Source organism: Bombina bombina, chromosome 6 (genome assembly GCF_027579735.1).
Source record: "Bombina bombina isolate aBomBom1 chromosome 6, aBomBom1.pri, whole genome shotgun sequence".
Taxonomy (NCBI): Eukaryota; Metazoa; Chordata; class Amphibia; order Anura; family Bombinatoridae; genus Bombina; species Bombina bombina.
In genome coordinates this window covers 564,818,584-564,838,043 of record NC_069504.1, presented here as the reverse complement: position 1 = coordinate 564,838,043, position 19,460 = coordinate 564,818,584, and positions in this window count along the sequence as shown.

The following is a 19,460-nucleotide window of genomic DNA, read 5'->3' as shown; positions in this document are numbered from 1 at the left end:
TTGAAAAAATCATTGGCAAGATCACAGTTTAAGCGAGTGGTACGCAACAACAGTAACCAGCAAAGGAAGGAACAGCAACTACAGGAAATGTACAAAAAATTCGTGGACCGTGGGTATGGTTCTAAACATCTTGACGAATCACTGATTGAAGCGACGGGGCTTACACAGGCAGAGGCACTTATGAAGATGGAGAGGGATAAGGGTGAGGAGAAGAAGATGATCTTTACCACCATCTTCTCACCTGAGAAGCTACAGTTCTCCAATATCTTGAGGGAACATTGGGACATTTTGGAGAGTGACAAAACACTACCTTTTGCTTCCTGTGTGTCACCTTTGGTTGGGTTTAAACGTGGAAGATCACTGAAAGATATGCTCCTGAGGCCCGACAACAGTGACAGCTATATGCCTAGTACATGGTTAAAAACCACGAAAAAAGGTTGCTTCCGTTGCAGTGGTTGCACTACCTGTGGTGGGTTAACCCAGAGCAGCACGTTTCAACATCCATGGTCTAATAAAAAATATAAAATCTTGCACAGGGTGACCTGCACAACCACGTATATTGTTTACTTACTACACTGTCCGTGTGGTAAATTTTACGTGGGTAAGACCCAGGATGATCTCAGGACGAGGATGGCGAACCACCGGTCAGCGATTCGGCTGGCAATCAAGGATGGTGATTCAGATCAACCGGTGGCTCGCCACTTCTGTACCAGTGGTCATGCTGTATCTGACCTTCGGTATATTATCATAGATCACGTTCCACGTAACCCTAGGGGGGGTGACAGGGGCAGGCGTCTACTACAACGAGAGTCTCAGTGGATTTTTAACCTGGAGACTATGTACCCAAAGGGGCTGAATGTCCATTTGGATTACCAATGTTTTTTGTAAGACTTGTAGTGGATGTATGCCTACTGCCACCGTCATAGTTAGAAGTGAGCTTAAGATATTATGTTGGGGTATGTCCATGACTGGATTAAATACATGCAATTAAATTGCAATCCAGCTCATTATCTTTTTGACTGGGTTCCCCACTGCTAGCTTAACATCAGTGTAACTGAGGATGACTGTTTAATATTTTTAAAAAAGGTGGCATGGTGGGGTACTTTGTGGTTAAGTAATACACACAGGGGTCCAACACCTGTAAGTTGGTTAAAGAGATATTGGGCCAATTGTGCAGTTAGGGGCAGGAGTGTAATACATGATGATTAATGCAACCTAACACGGATGTCCCTTCTGTGTAAATATGTAAATACAATTGTGTAAATATAACCGTATAAAAAAATATAATAATATCCCCTTTATGGTAGAATGGTAACAGATGTATACTTAACATTTGAAGCAATAAGGTGTAAACAAGGCTTGAGGATTGGTCTGTGTATATTTCAATATGCCGAGTATAGGGTAATAATATTTCTCTGCAGTATGGTACTATATGCTGTTAGCGGTCTACACTGCTGCATTATTGTGTGTGATGTTGATTTTCACTTTTGCTTTTAGCAGTGGGTGGTTGGTCCTTGTCGGCTCTCCTTAGTTCCGGGCGCGCATGCGCAGTTGCGCGACACGGAAGCTGGGAGTCTGTTTGAGATTTGACACGGTGAGGGTGAGTAGTTATTTAAGTTGTGCATTATCAGATATCTGTAAGTGGTCTGAGGACGGGGGAGACCCCGAAAACGTTTACCATTAAACGATAAAATTAAAACGGAGAGTGCCTGCTTTATTATGTGGATATTTGTTTGCTTGCAAGTGCACCCCGGCAGCTGAATATTTAAAAAAGTGTGCTGGTTCCCTGCTTCTGGTGGTATTTATATATATATATATATATATAAATTCTATGGATTATTTAGAATATTTTACAGTATGTAAAATAATTGTCCCATATATCTTCATTGTAACATGACTCCTATTATGGTTTGTCAGTACTTAAAGGACCAGTCAACATAGTATAAAACCAAAACCAAAGTAAATATACAGCCACATAGATGATTAAGTGTATAATGTATATGAGCATTTAAGATTAAAAACTTACCCCTAGATTACAAGTTTTGCGTTCGTGTTTTAATGCTGAAAAAATGGCCATTTCAGCGTTAAAACAGCAATGCAGCCATTACGAGTCTTGTCGGTATAACTGTACCGCAAGCCTTTTAGCCTGTAACGCAACGTCAGTCCCGCACTCAGAAATATTACATTTTTGCATGGGATTTCCATAGTGCTGCCTTTACAAGTCTTGCGTTCCAGCCTATATTGACACGATCCGTTTCACAATCTGAGACCTGTATTTATGAGTTTTACGCAACAAAACTGTTACACAAAACTCATAACTAAACTGTTACAAAGTACACTAACACCCATAAACTACCTATTAACTCCTAAACTGAGGCCCTCCCGCATCGCAAATAATATTTTAAAGTTATTAACCCCTAATCTGCCGCTCCCGACATCACCGCCACTAATAAAATGTATTAACCCCTATTCCGCTGCTCCCCGACATCGTCGCCACTATACTAACTCTTTTAAACCCTATACTCCTGCACCCCAACATCGCCCACACTATAATAAAGATATTAACACCTATTCTGCCGCTCCCCGACATCGCTGACACTAAATAAGGTTATTAACCCCTAAACCTCTGGCCTCCCACATCACTACCACTAAATAAACTTATTAACCCCTAAACCACCAGCTCCCCACATCGCCAAAAACAAAATTAAACTATTAACCCCTAAACCTAACAACCCCCTAACATTAAATTAAAATGACAAGATCCCTATCTTAAAATAAATAAAAACTTGGGAAAATAAAAAAACTAAATTTAAACTATAAACATTACTGCTAAAATTAAAATAACTACAAATTAAAATAATTAAATTGCACATTAAAAAACCTAACCCTACTAAAAAAATTAAATCTACAATTACAAAAAATAAAAAATACTAAATTACAAAAAAATAACTAAAATAATCCAAAAAAAAAAACAATTCCACCTAATCTAATAGCCCTATCAAAATAAAAAAGCCCCCCAAAATAAAAAAAAACATAGCCTACAATAAACTACCAATAGCCCTTAAAAGAGCCTTTTGTAGGGCATTGTCCTAAAGAAATCAGCTCTTTTCCCTGTAACAAAATTTAAAGACCCCCCAACAGTAAAACCCACCACCCAACCAACCCCTCCCCCCCAAAAAAAAATGAACTCTAAAAAAAAACCTGAGTTAGATGTGGGGTTTATGTTAGGGTCTTAGGTTTAAACTTAACTTTTTTTTCCCTATAGACTTTAATGGGTTGTGTTATGGAGCTTTTCATTCTGCGATCACAGGTGTTAGGTTTTTTTTCTAACACTTTCTCCCCATTGATGTCTATGGGGAAAGCGTGCATGAGCACGTCAAAGCAGAGCTTGGATTTTGTGCGGTATGGAGCTCATTGCAACCATATTGCATGCACAAGGCGGCTTTTTCAAAACTCGTAATGGCAGCACAATGGAGTGTGAAATAACGCAACTTTTGCGGAGGATGGGCTCACTGTGAGTGACAAACAAACAGAGGATGGAGGTGGCGCCTACGGCCGTCTGACAGTATATGGCAATTAATAATTCAGTATTGAAAAATATATATATATACAATATTTAAAAAATACTAAATAATGAATCCTTTATGCAAATAAAACAAATGCAAATTGCTATAGTAGTGAAATAAATTCAGGTTTATTAAAACATCAAATTTCTAAATTTATATAAAACAATCTCTTAGTGCGGGCTTGATGATAAAAAATCTCTGATTAGGGTCATTCCTAACTAAATAACACCGGTGTTAGATTAAAAATTAAAGCTGACTCTAAAATAGTAACTAAAAATACTTCCAGATTAATATATACTAAATCACAATAAATATTAACGTTAGTATAGTTGTAATTGGCAAAACCATATGACAGTAGAACTATCCTCTCTGGATCACTTTAATATGTCATGTAGCTGAATAGACTGACAAACAATATCCAATTGTGTTTCCACAAATAGCTGGTGATTGCTATACAATATAACGATCACTAAAATGATTAGAAAAAGTCTTTATAAGTAGGCCGGTTTTTGAAATTCATATACAGACCACAATGGTGGTAGCCCTTACCCTTAGAAACTTCACTTATTGTAAACATGAGTCTTCTAGGACATGGAATTTAAACAAGGTCTCAACGTATCTGATGATAAATATCCTCAAGCGGTTCTCGCACTTACCCAGCGTATCAGCTGTGGGGGCGGAGTCTCTATTTCTGCCGCTTGTTTAAGAAAGATCCAATTTAGTTGAAATAAAAGATTTGTAAAAATGTCTCTCTTTTTTTCAGTGTGCACACTTACGATAATCTCCTATGATCCTTAGATGTACTCCTACCGTCTTCCCTGCTTGTGAAGGACGACTGTAATCACAAGCTGACGAGGTGGTTCTGTGAGTGGTAGCAAGTAGCGATCAATCAGCTGAGCGTCTTTCTTTCAGTAATGCTGGGTAACAGGTTCTACGCGTTTCAGCTCTCCAGGGAGCCTTTGTCAAGAGTGAGTGACAAGTTTTGTCTTCCAATCCAAGATTAGCCTAATTGCATTTCCCCCCCCTTGTACGCATGTGAGCATGCACGTGACCCCCGCGTGTGCACGTGACCCCCCTCGCTTGTGCACGTGACCCCTCACACGTACACATGACCCCCCTCGCGTGTGCCTGTGACTCCTCCTTTAGCGTGCACCATTTTCTTTATATTTTACAAGCAGACACAGCATGAAAGGGAGCAGCTCTGCTGAAGAGTATTTAGAGCAGGAGCTGTTCCCTTTCATGTCAGTTGGATTGGTGCCACATTATAGTGCTTCTCTGTGTAATAAATATAGATTAGTGCACCCACATAATAATTGCAGCATACAAACTTTATATACTTTTGCATAAAGAATGCACTTTTTAATATTTATTTTGCACCCGTTGCATAAACATTTTCTCTATAAAAACAATTATTTCTATTTTTCAGAAATTTTAATGTTTCCATTTCATAGTAATTCTGTGTAATTGTGCACTTAAATTTACTTAATTTATAATTCTCATCCCTGTTTTTTTTTAATTATAGGCTAACCGTACTACATATCTATTTATACATTTTTATTTTATATTGTCTTCCATTGATCCTCTGCAGTCAATATGGCTCTTCAAATAAGGGAAATTCAAGTTTGCATACCGTAGAAAGCTTCCTACTGGCTTTTATAATTTGTTTACTTTAAAGGCTACCCCCTGCTACATATAATTTTTGTTACCTTTAGTTTTCATATAGTTTGTCACTAATATGCTGAAAGGCAATTTTGTTCTTGAATACCTATAAATGCACTTGTCTCCAATTACTTTTTTCAGGCTAACCATGTTGCATACCTGTATGTATAACATTAGCCAACCTCAATTACATGCAGATTTCTTTTGTTTGTTATTTCCCCCTTTGCATGTAAGTTATCTTTAGCTCTGCAAAATCCTTTATAAGCACCATATTGGCATTTCAAAGCTAAACCTTTCCAAGGCTGCATGTAATTGTGGTCTGCTAATTGTATACATACAGATATGCAACAGGGTTAGCATAAAAAAGAATAAATAGAAAATGCCAAAGTTATGACATTTATTTTTCTAACCTTTTTTACTTTCAGGCTAACCCTGCTACATATCTTTTTTTTTTACATTTAGATTTTAATATAGTCTTTCACGTATCCTTTGCAGGCAATTTGGTTCTTGAAATAGAAATTTTTAGCCTGTCTTTTTTTCAGGCTAACCCCGTTGCTTACATGTATGAATGTAATGTAATGTAATGTATGAATATATATATATGTATATATGTGTGTGTGTGTGTGTGTGTATATATATATATATATATATATATATATATATCTATATCTATATCTATATCTTTATTTATATCTATATCTATATCTATATATCTATATATATATATATATATATATATCTCAAACAGACCAAAATATATAATATATATAATAATATAAGAAATAGGTAAAACCAAACACATGTAAATAATTTCAATATATTACAAAGGAAAGGCTGCATATTTCTGCACCAGAACTATCTCTTTCCTTGCTAACCCGTGTCCCTAACTGTCTCTCTCATATCTCATCTTGGATGTCCTCTCACCGTCACTACCTCAAGATAAATCTCTCCAAAACTGAGCTCCTTATTTTCCCCCATTCTTCCAAAATCTCCACCTCTCATGTCTCTATAAATGTTGATAACTCCATCATTACCCCAAACTCACATGCCCGATGTCTTGGGGTCACACTTGACTCAGAACTTTCTTTCACTCCTCACATTCAGTGCTTGGCTAAAGCCTGCAACTTCCACCTTAAAAACATAGCTAAAATCAGACATTTCCTTACACAAGACACAACTAAAATTTTAATCCACTCTCTCATCCTTTCAACTACTGCAACTCCATCCTCTCTGGCATTCCTAGCTGCCGCCTAGCTCCTTTACAATCCATAATGAATGTCTCTGCCAGGCTCATGTTCCTTACACGTCGCTCTTCATCTGCCGCACCACTCTGCCAATCCCTTCACTGGATTCCTCTTGCCTCCAGGATTAAACACAAAATTCTTACTCTGACACATAAAGCCCTCAATTGCATTGCTCCCCCCTTCATCTCAGACCTTGTCTCCAGATACTCTCCCTCCCGACCCCTTCACTCCGCTCATGATCTCCTACTCTCCTCCTCTCTTGTTATCTCCTCACATTCCCTTTTACAAGATTTCTCCAGACTGGCTCCCATCTTATGGAACTCTCTGCCTCACTCCACAAGACTCTCCCCTAGTTTTAAAAGCTTCAAGTGCTCCCTGAAGACTCTACTATTTAGGGACGCATACAACCAACACTAACCATCTACACTGCTATCCCCTTAAACCTCATAGCATGTAAGCCTATGAGCCCAGATGTTTGTAGTCGACCTTCATAAGAGCCAACTACAACAGTGCAACTCTCGGCAGGACCATCTACCCATTTGATCCCTGTAATTATTTTTTATATGCCACCTATGTTCATAGCGCTGCAGAACCTGTTAGCGCTCTACAAATATCTGATAATAATAATATTTGACAAATGTTTAAATTCCTATACAAGGAACATATTTTCGTTCAATGTAGACTAAAAATGAAGGGGCGGAGTCACCAGCAAAAGCGTTGGTTATTTTTAGACGGATGTTGCGATCACATATACGGCACCGCATACATATGTGGCGCATATATTTCAACCGTCAGCCGCTATTTTTACTCCCATAAACTAACAAACACCTAACGCATGTGCAATATGTACCTCTAAACCGCCATCCCCCACCGCAATAACTAATAAATGTATTCACCCCTAATCCACCAACCCCAAATCGCAAAGTATCTAATTACACTATTAACCCCTAATCCTCCAACCCCCACATCACAAATTACCTATTAAAACTATTAACCCCTAAATCGCCAACCCCCACAATACAATCTACCTAATTAACCTATTAAACCCTAAACCGCCATCCCCCACAATGCAAAGTATTAATCGAATCACTAAGCCCCATAAACACCCCCTAAGTTAACCCCAATTACATTAAATAAAAAAGACTATCTTCTTAAAATATAAATACAAAATTACCAAAATAAAAAAATCCTAATTTAAAATTAAAATAAAAAATCCTAACATTACATTAAAACAACAACCTAAGATTAAATTAAAATAAAAAATCTAATATTACAAAAAATAAAAAAAATCTAAAATTACTGAAAATAAATAAATAAAATTATCCAAAATTATTTTTTTAAACCAAATCTAATACCCCTATAAAAACAAGAAAGCCACCCCAAAATAAAAACACACCCTAATCTAAGAGTAAACTACCAATAGCCCTTAAAAAAAGCTACAAATTAACCGTAACAGTAAAAACCTAACTTTAAAAAAAATCTAATTTACCCATTGCCCCTAAAGAGGCATTTGTATGGGCACTGCCCTTAAAAGGGCAATCAGCTCTTTTGCTGCAGAATTAAAAATTTAAAAAGCCCTAATCTACAAAAAAACCCCACCCCAAACAATAACAAAAAAAACTAACACTAACCCCAAAAAATGTACTCACCATTCCTGAATTCTGGACATCCATCTTCTTCCAGGTGGAGAAAAATCTTCATCCAGGTGGATCCATCACCATCCATCGGGGGTTCTATCTTCTATCTTCTCATCAGAGGTGTGGTGCGGTCTTCTGAGGCACTGAGTGGTCTTCGGCTGTGGCAGTCTTCAGCAACGTAGAGGTTCTCTTAATGCGATCATCTGCTGCACACTGAAGATTGAATGCAAGGTACCCTTTTTATATTGGGGTACCTTGCATTTCTATTGGCTGAAATTTTCAAATCAGACAATATGATGAGAGCTACTGAAATCCTATTGGCTGTTCAAATCAGCCAATAGGATTTCAGTAGCTCTCATCCTATAGACTGATTTCAAAATTAGGTGCTGATGTGCCGATGACGTCACACATGCGCAGTGAATGAAAAATGTATATACGTATATGCATTTTTCATTAGGTATTCTCACCCATGTGACACGGGAGGACAGGGAAAACATGAACATGTTCAAAACGATCTTTTATGGAGACAGCTTGATGATAATTAGAAAGGTACATTAACACATAGTCATTTTTTAATGATAAATCTATTCATTATTGTGTCCTGTATCGTTGACTGGTCCATTAATTTCCAGATCTTCCTGACAAAGCCACAAGCCTACAAGAAATGTTGGGAGCTGTGGGACATAAATAAGCTTTATCAAATATAAATATTTTTTAATATTACAGAATATTTTTCACTTACAAAGCGTCATATAGTTATCATTTTTGTTCATGCAAATTTGATTTTATGATTCTCTGCTTGAAATACTGATTATTAATTGTATACAAATCCATAGAAGCATAAAACGTTTTAAATATTTATATTATTTGACAGTTTTACATATTTGCGATTAAAACTGTTTAATGTATTCAAGCTTAATAGCTTCCTCTAGGAAGTGACTTGATAAGTTCTAGAGCGTGTTTATTTCAAACACTTAAAAAAATACATCCTAATTTATTCAACAAACAAGTACAGTTTTCTTTTTTTTTTCAATTCTCATTGTTTGAGCAATCTAACAGTTTTGGAAGCTCACTGCCCTTTGCTTTATTGCTAAACAGGCCTGTGGTCTTTTCAGCATGAGTTGCCAAACCACTTAATCTTTCACACAGTAACTGCATTACTTTCAAATCCCCTAACTTTCCACTGAAGAAATAAAGCCTTGAGTTAGAAGTAAGATATAAAAGGCTTATGTAAATACTTTTAATATATTCAAACATTCATGGAGTTACTTGGAAGTATATAATTTAGTGTATAAAATAATAGACAGCATTGCACCAATGCTTATTTGAAGGAAAGAGGTATGCTATCCATTACAATTTGTCATATTATGTAACTTAGTACACATACTATAGCAAACAATAGATTGTTATACAATTAAAGCTTATGCATAGGGATAAAATCATTATCCTTCATACTCCAGTTACACACAAGAAGCCTCTATTTAACTACACCAGTCACTCAACATTTGAAAATCCCCATGCTCTATGATTTATACCCTCACCCAACACCTATACTATTATATAAATCCCCTTTAATTGCAATCGGTACCAATTGTCACAATCTGACCTCAAACATCAAATACTAAATTAATTTAGAAATAGGTAGAATGACACTACTGTTCAGGGATGCATACAAATTACGCTAACATTTCTTACCTCTGTTCCATTCCTACTCCTTTGTCTTCCCTTTGAAACCTCTTGTTTTTTAGATCACATTCATGAGAGGTGATATACAACAGTGCAACTCTTGGCAGGGCACTCCTATAAATGCTACCTTTGTCTTTCTGGAACTGGACCCAGTGGCTGAGAAGTGGCTAACACTGTCCCAACACGCTGGATAAAAAAAAACAATGGGACTTCCAGTACTTCAGCTCAGAAAATGTAATTTGATGCAAAAAGAGAAACACGTGCCAGATAGCAGGCAGGTGGCGCTAGAAAGCCAGGCAGTCTATGTAGTAGGATTCAGCCTTCCATACACAGACCTAAAGCCCTCCAGTGGCTCAGGAAGATAGGCAAACGGCCAGTGACTGTAGGTTCTGGGTTCAACTCCGAGTTAATAAATTAACCTTATGAAAGGTCAAGGGAAGGTACTACACCAGTCACTGGTGTAATGCTTGTGCAATGCCGCCCCCTGCTCACCAGCAGACAATCGGCACAGTGAAGGTAGTGAACAAGGCAATACGTGACAGTTATAGTTAGTCTATGACATAGAAAGCATGATGAGGATGCCACCCCTATCAGAAACACTAATTACCCATTAAGAGAAACAGAATGATTAGCAGACAAAGGTAATCCGATTATTGTACACTCACTGTGGACTATGTACAACCTTGTTGTAATGATTCAAAACTTCCCCAAAATTTATGTAAATCCTTACTCATTAGTTTAAGGCATAAAAATGTATGTAAATCCTAAAGCTTACTCAGAAGAATTGCTTAGTGCATGTGCAATATATAAACCTATTGTAACTGACATTGACCAGATACTGAGTGTGAACGCTAACTCTTCACAAATTAATTCCTTACATTCCAAAATCAGGTAGGTTCCTAGCACTTTCCTTATTAGCAGCTGCTGGCTGTTTTGCTCTTCTTATGTCATCAAACTTCTTATTATTTACACAGATTTAAGGGATGCTGTCATAAGACCTTTTCCTTCCCATATAGACTGGGGAAAAATTAAAGGGACATTCTGGTCAAAATTTAAATGCACATAGATGAATTACATTTTTGGGTTATGCTCAAGGGCAACCTATAATTTTCTACTTGTAATATGAGCAAGATTTTGCATGGTCACAATATCCATTGAATGTATAAGTTGTGCTACAGCGATGTTAGCCACACCAACCTTTCTCTTGTAAATGGGAATTACCACAGACTTTTAATATAAAGTTGCACACTAACGGCTAGATTTAGAGTTCGGCGGTAGATGGCCTGCTAACGCCACGCGTGTTTTATGTCTAACGCACGGCATTGTTTAACTCCGGTATTTAGAGTTCAAAGAAGACCATCTAACGATGCTCTTAACGCGTGTATGTCACACGCGTAATCCTGCCCGCGTTAGACAGTCTCCCATAGAGATCAATGGGAAAGGCAAAAAATAGCTTTTTTCACCTAACACTCGATCTCGCGAGAATACGCACAGCTCGGTCATATGACGCATACCACATCATGCACAAGAATAACACGCCCCAAATGTCACAACAACAATCAATCAACAAAGCACACAAGCATTACACATTCACAAGCGGGGGGATTTTAACAAAAATTTAATACGGGGAATACGCATATACTTTAAGATGCGTAAAATCGCAAAATAACAACAAGGATTAAAAAAGATATACATACACTAGAAAAAAAATCAAATTCAATATCACTATATATTAGGACAAACATACATATACAACACTTCACTAAGAACACACCATCGCAAATTCACATTTAAAAAGAATACTATTGGACAATGTTAGAGAAAACGACCACTATGACATCATCGCATTCTACACATTCCACAAATACCAACTCAAAATGAGCATGCGCAAATTCACACACTTAATACACATTGCAATAATATTAATTGCTAATAAAGCACACCTGAACACTATTTACAACGGAAATTGGTACATCATTAAACATTTACACAGGGTATATAAGCACCACACAAGCAGGGCTTCTTTGACTGTGTTGCTGTTGGGTCTTTGGAGATTGGAGGTTTAATATTAGAGAGTTTGAGAATTTTTGAGAGTGAGTTAGTGTTAGCGTGAGAGAGTCAGTTGTTAGTGTTATCGTGAGTGAGTTAGTGGGAGTTAGTGGGAGTGGGAGAGAGTCTGTTAGTGGGAGCGTGAGTGAGTTAGTGGGAGTTATTAGTGAGAGTTGTTAGTGGGAGCGTAAGTTACTGGTAGTTAGTGAGAGTTAGTGGGAGTGTTTGTTAGTGAGAATTAGTAGTAGTGTGAGTTAGCGAGCGAGTGATTTTTCTGTACACTTAACACATTTACACGCAAACACATTCAATACATACATACACTTATCAATAACACTACATACACTCCATACCCCCTACCCCCTCATACTACACTCCATACCCCATTCCTTGTAGTCCCATTCCCTTTCATCCCATTTACTCTTATCCCATACCCCATACCCATCCCATACCCATCCCCTAGTTACATTTAGTTTACATATCCTCCTTTTAGTCTTATTCTTCTTTTGGTTTATTTAAATACTCCTTACCCTCTTTTTTTTTTTTACATCCCTCTCACACTTTAAGCACCTTTTTTGTCTTTTTACTTCTTTATTTTGACCCCCTTTCATTTCATCACACTCACTTTTTGTTTGATTATTTGGGGTTTAGTTTAGGGAACAGATGGAGGCCAGGCAGGGGACAGGTAGAGGGGGAGGAGAGGGAGGGGGAGAGGAACAGGGCAGGAAGGGGAGCAGGAAGGGGGGCAGGAAGCGGGGGTGGAAGCGGTGGGTGGACCCAGCCACTTGGTTCAAGATGACCAAGTGGCTGGGCCCAGTGGCGGTCAGAGTAGGGCTTCACAGTCCGGGAAACAGAGGGCATCATCACAGGGGAAGGCCAAGGCGACTAGGGAGGCAAGGTTTTCGATGGAGGAGAAGGAGGCCCTCGTAGAGGCCTATATGGCCAGGCATAGGAGGCTGCAGCACCAAAAGACAACCCCGACTGACAAGAGGAGGCTCTGGAATGAGATCAGGAATGCAGTCAATGCAATGGGTGGCCGGAACCGAGATATGGATTCGATCAAACATCGCTACCGGGACTGTAAACTGGAACTCAAAAAAAAGTTAGGTCTGGAGGCACGACATGCCGCAGGAACCGGTGGCGGACCTGCCCTTGAAATCGAGTACTGCCGATGGGAGGAAATGTTGCGGCCCAGCATCTCCGAGGTGGAAGTAGTCGGTATCGGAGGAATTGATACTGGGAACCTGCCACTCTCATCTGACGGTAAGCTCATTGAACAATAATTTCACATACGAATGTATTTCAAGGGACACTATACGCAAACATTTACTTTCATGATTGAGGTAGCGAATACAATTTGACAAAACATTCAAATGTACTTAAATTACCTAATTTGAATCCTTCTTGAGATATATTTTAAGGAAGAAATAGCCATGCACACGGTGAAACAATCACAGGAGGCAGCTATATTCAGCTAACAATCAGCATCTTCTAAGCATATTTAGATATGCTTTTCAGCAAAGAATATCCAGAGAATTAAGCTAATTAGATAAGAAAAGTACATTCGAAAGTTGATACAAAATGTATGCTTCTAAATCATGAAAGATAAAACATTGGGTTTCATGTGTTAAGGATCCGATTAATGCTATAACGTTGTTTACACGCATTCAATTACTTTGCGGTTACATCAGTATCTAGGCTATAGGTTAGGTGTGCATTTAAACAGACTGAAAACAAACGCTAAAACATTCACATTGACCACAGATATCACAAACACGGTTTATGAAAAAGCTGAAATTGTATTGATTGTTTGTTAGATTTCTAAGTGGATTAATGATTCTGCATTTGTAATTGTATCGTAAGCTAAGTCATTTAAAGCTTGATTTGCAAATATGCTAATATATACATTTTTTTTTTTTTTAATATACAGAGTCTGGGGAGGAGGCAGCACAGGAAACACAGCCTCATGCATCTCCCCGGGATGAGAGTGGTGGGGAGGAATTTCCACTTCGGAGGGAAGAGGCCCCCCGTGACGAAGAGCGCACGGGAGATGATGAAGAGGCCCCGGAAGCAGAGGAGGATCCCGCGGAACCCGAGGCCCCTCAAGGACCCGCACCCCGCCGTGCACGGGCACCCCGCCATGCACGGGTACAACAACAAGCACAACAAGAGGAAATAGTACCTCCCGGATAGAAAATATCGAAGGACGCAATAGAATACTTGATGGCCAAAATCAAATTATTCAAGGACAAAACGAAATAATCACCATACTCAATCGAATCGAAGAAGGACAAAACAGAATATTTCAGCTTCACCAAGAAATGTTCAATTTTTTCCGGGAGGCGCATGCTGGTCTACCTCCTGGTCCGCCTCTTGCTGCTGGGCCATCTCCTCCTGCCGGCCCATCTCCTCCTGCCGGTCCATCTCCTCCTGCCGGCCCATCTCCTCCTGCCGGGCCATCTACTCCTGCCGGGCCATCTACTCCTCTTCAGCCATCTTCTCCTCCTCAGCCATCTTCTCCTCCTCAGCCATCTTCTCCTCCTCAGCCATCTTCTCCTCCTCACCTTGGTCGTCCCAGTACTCTTCCTTCCACTCTTCCCACAACATCTCCAAGGAGAACTCTTCGGAGTCAGCAGTTGCCTCTCCCAGAGCCTCAGCCCTGTGGGAAGAGGGGAAAGAAGAGGAAGTAAGTATTTGTTTTCATCTTTACTGTTTTTTTTTAATTTAATGTGTAATGGATAGGTATGTGATGATGTGGTTTTCATACACTTGTGGACCACACTCTGTATATAATCGACTTCTATGGGACCGGGTCCATGGAGGCAGATTGTTTGCAGAGTGTGGGTTATAAGTGTGTGAAAACCACATCATCACATACCTATCCTTGTTCATGATATTGATTTGTTTCTGTGATGTGATGTCCAAACTGTTTCCCGAATCGCAAACAAAATTACCATTACAATTATCCATGATGGCATATTACTGTTTGAATGCCAATAACACAGCTTAAAGGGACAGTCAGAAAATTATTGATTACAAAGAAAACACTGTATTACGCATTATCAAGTTGGAAACAACAAAACATGGAGAAATACGTGTGACTTATGTGCTTACCCTTGTATCTATGACTATGAAAAATGACCACTTATTTGTTGTTCAGACATAACAACATTTTAGATATCAATGATCAATACATGGTCAATAATATGCTGTATGAGCACAAGGTTTTACATATACAAATGCTATCCAAATGCCCTCTAGTGGTCAAATTGTATAATGATTACAAGCACTCTTCAAGCTCGAAGAAATGAGCACACGAACCTCATAGGTTTAGCTAGCAAATTTAAATAAACCCAGACAAATGATCAATTGTTGAGAAACATTTGATATCATTGATATTACATAATTGACTTTTAGAATAATGAAAAACATTATTTGTTTTCGAAACTGTCCCTTTAACAAAATTACATATGCTAACACATATTTGAAGCTTGTTGGTATATCTACATGTACTTTGTGAAAAAATAAATATTGAAATCACATTTATATTGACGTGTTAAATAAAGTCTATTTTCTTAAAGAGACATTATTGTGTTAATATTTTATTGTAAAGACATTTGTTTGAACAATGAATATGGTTTAAAGTCCTTTTAGGAGTGGGGGGGGTGAAAATATGCTAACAATAATATATTTGAAGATTAAACAATGTGGAACTCATACATGATACAAAAAACAACATTTGCATTCAAGGGACAGTATACTATATTTTTAACAGAACTGTATGTAATAGACACTACTACAAACAACAAGATTAACATATACTGATATCAATATTACAAAGCTTCAAACACTTTCAAATAAAATAGGGTTAGCTATATTGAAAATATAGATGAACCCCCATTACAAACGTAAAACAAGACAATACCCCATCATTAACATATGAAAAGACCCTTTACACAAACAGGAGAAAGCTGGAGATGGTACTCACATGAAACTCAGAGGCTTTGCGAGGAGTCTGAAAATTACTTACATTTTCGTAGAACAGAAGCAAAAATAAACGTATTGGTTAAACAATGGACTATCTAACTAGAGACAAAATCAAAGCTTTTGATTTATAATGTGAGTGTCTAATGAACCTTTAATAAAATATACAATGAAATTACATTTAGAAGAAGTCGGCATCATATATTTAGCATATGATAAATATAAATGCATATTGATTACTTTATTCAAACACAATAGCGCATATTTATTAATTAGATATGTTCAACATTAAACACAACAGTAATTTTTCAGAAAAAGGAACATTGTTGACAAACATATTAAACATGGACTATAGAGATTTGCACTTGCCTCGAAATATCATATGCATGAAAACATTTTGCTTTCGTTCGTTTATTCAACCAGACATCCAGCAAAAGAGAATGTGTTGGTCTTTATCAGCTATGGGTCAACAATGTAACATGATGCAAATAATACATATTCGCAAGGTTTTTAAAATTGGCTGCAGTCACAAACGTTTTTAACGTGCACAAATATTGCGGGACTACGTAATACAATCAGACGTTTTTTTACCTTTGCATGTGACATCTTAACATGGCGCTTCCTTGATCACGTAAGAACGCCATCCAATGAAAGGCACATTATTGATCACGTAAGAACGCCCAAAAAAAAAAGGCGCATCCTTGATCGCGTCAAAACGCAATCCAATAAAAGGCACATTCTTGATCACGTAAGAACGTCAGTCAATACAAGGAATCATTGGACAGCCTGGCAGGTGACGTCTTAAGCAACATGGCGCATCCGACATAGCTGAAAAACCGCAGCCAATACAAGGACTCAGTGACATCTTGGCATATCACTAAGAAACGTATTTATATTTTAGGAACTAGTATGTGTCTAGATTGCTATCTAGGAATGTCACCAAATCATGAATCATCTTTTCGGACTTGACTGTCCCTTGAACTATAGCTATGGTGTATATCTTTAACATTTAAAAGATACACATGAGAAATACATATGCCATTGATGTTTTAAGATATGTTTGGATTGTTGTGGAATAACAATAGTTATACATGGATTGATTAAACGTGTAATTTATTCAAGTTTAATTATTGTCAGCCTACCTATCACCATATATGGGAGGAGAAGTATTTTGTTAACATATTTGTTAACAAATATTCATCATCTAAATTATTTGCATTACACACAGAGATTTATTTGGTTACACTTTTACAATAATATAGAATTGAAAATGAAATACATGTGCTGTCAACATTACAATAAGATTGTTTATTAATAAGATTATATGTCCTTGTTCATGTAAAAAGGACAAAAACGCTTTAGAAATGGAAATACATTCATTAACAATTGTGCTCACCATCACTTAAAGGGACATGATTTTGTTTTTAAAAAGAGCATACACATAGACAATACTATTTCAATAAAATGAACACTTTACAGGGATTATATCATTGTATCAATACTCAGATCATTTGGTAAAGGTGCATCAATTCATGCAGAGTTTCTAAATACACACATGGATCTGAACATTGAAATATACATATATACACAAATAACAATCTATATATACATATATAAAACAATTACTATGCTAATCATAATCATGCAATGATAAAGCTAAGAGAAAAATATATAAAGACAAATAATAAGATTACATTGGAGATGTTAATCTTAAAGTCATTTACAATTGTCTTACATATATGATTTTATTATTAAAAATATTTTTGGTAGGTCCCTTTAAGGATTAACAACATAAACTAGAGCTTTAATAAAATAACATGAAGAATCAGGACAAAGATTCGTGCAATAAAATGTCTTTTATTAGTATGTAAGAAAACATACACAACGTTTATAAATAATCTTGTAAAAATAAGGAATATATGAGCCATATGACAAGGTAACACAGTGCATCACAGTCCATGAAGAGAGTTGCCAAGGGCCAGCATAGCCCCATTGGAGACATATGACAAGGTAACACAGTGCATCACAGTCCATGAAGAGAGTTGCCAAGGGCCAGCATAGCCCCATTGGAGACATATGACAAGGTAACACAGTGCATCACAGTCCATGAAGAGAGTTGCCAAGGGCCAGCATAGCCCCATTGGAGACATATGACAAGGTAACACAGTGCATCACAGTCCATGAAGAGAGTTGCCAAGGGCCAGCATAGCCCCATTGGAGACATATGACAAGGTACCACAGTGCATCACAGTCCATGAAGAGAGTTGCCAAGGGCCAGCATAGCCCCATTGGAGACATATGACAAGGTAACACAGTGCATCACAGTCCATGAAGAGAGTTGCCAAGGGCCAGCATAGCCCCATTGGAGACATATGACAAGGTAACACAGTGCATCACAGTCCATGAAGAGAGTTGCCAAGGGCCAGCATAGCCCCATTGGAGACATATGACAAGGTAACACAGTGCATCACAGTCCATGAAGAGAGTTGCCAAGGGCCAGCATAGCCCCATTGGAGACATATGACAAGGTAACACAGTGCATCACAGTCCATGAAGAGAGTTGCCAAGGGCCACCATAGCCCCATTGGAGACATATGACAAGGTAACACAGTGCATCACAGTCCATGAAGAGAGTTGCCAAGGGCCAGCATAGCCCCATTGGAGACATATGACAAGGTAACACAGTGCATCACAGTCCATGAAGAGAGTTGCCAAGGGCCAGCATAGCCGCATTGGAGACATATGACAAGGTAACACAGTGCATCACAGTCCATGAAGAGAGTTGCCAAGGGCCACCATAGCCCCATTGGAGACATATGACAAGGTAAAAGAGTGCAACAGGCACAACAATAAACTTTTAAAAAGGCCAAATGGCAACAATAAAACAACAAAATCAACATGTGGACGGAGGATTCTTATCTGCCACCATGGAGCATCTCCAGATCCTCCACTTACTGGTCATCCTCTTCATCGTCCTGTGCATGTCCAGCTCCAGATTCAGGCCTTGAACTTAATCTCATAATTGCACGCAGAGTCAAGTCCTGAACCCGGAGCTGGGCCTGCATGGTGTCGTTCATCCCTCTCAGGACAGCTGCGTTCCTCAACACGGCCTGCTCTACTCTTGCTATACCTTCTAGCATGAGCCATGCTGAGTCACAGCCTAAAATAAAGAATACATTAAATATTAAGGATAATTACACAACAGACGAAAAATTTTTACAACATACATTGTCATCATAAAGACAAATAATTCTTTACATCAATTAGTTTACATTTATTCTTTACACATGAATTAGGTTATTCAGACAGACAGAAATCATTAAAGGGACATTTTACTCAAACATGTTGTCCCCTTTAATTGGTTTTAGATGATCCACTTATACAGCTTGAGTGTATCAAATCTTGTTAAAGGATTTACATTGTACTTACATTAGCAATTTAAATAGTTCAATTATACTGTGGTAGGCACACCTATCCTTAAACATTGTGGCATTGAGGACAAGCTGTGTAAACATAGCAACCTGAAGAAATTACATTCCCACTGGGTTAGACAAGAGATAATGTATCAACATTTGTACATTAATTGTTGGATCCAAGTAGTGGTGATTGGTATATGTAGTGATATCCAATTAAAG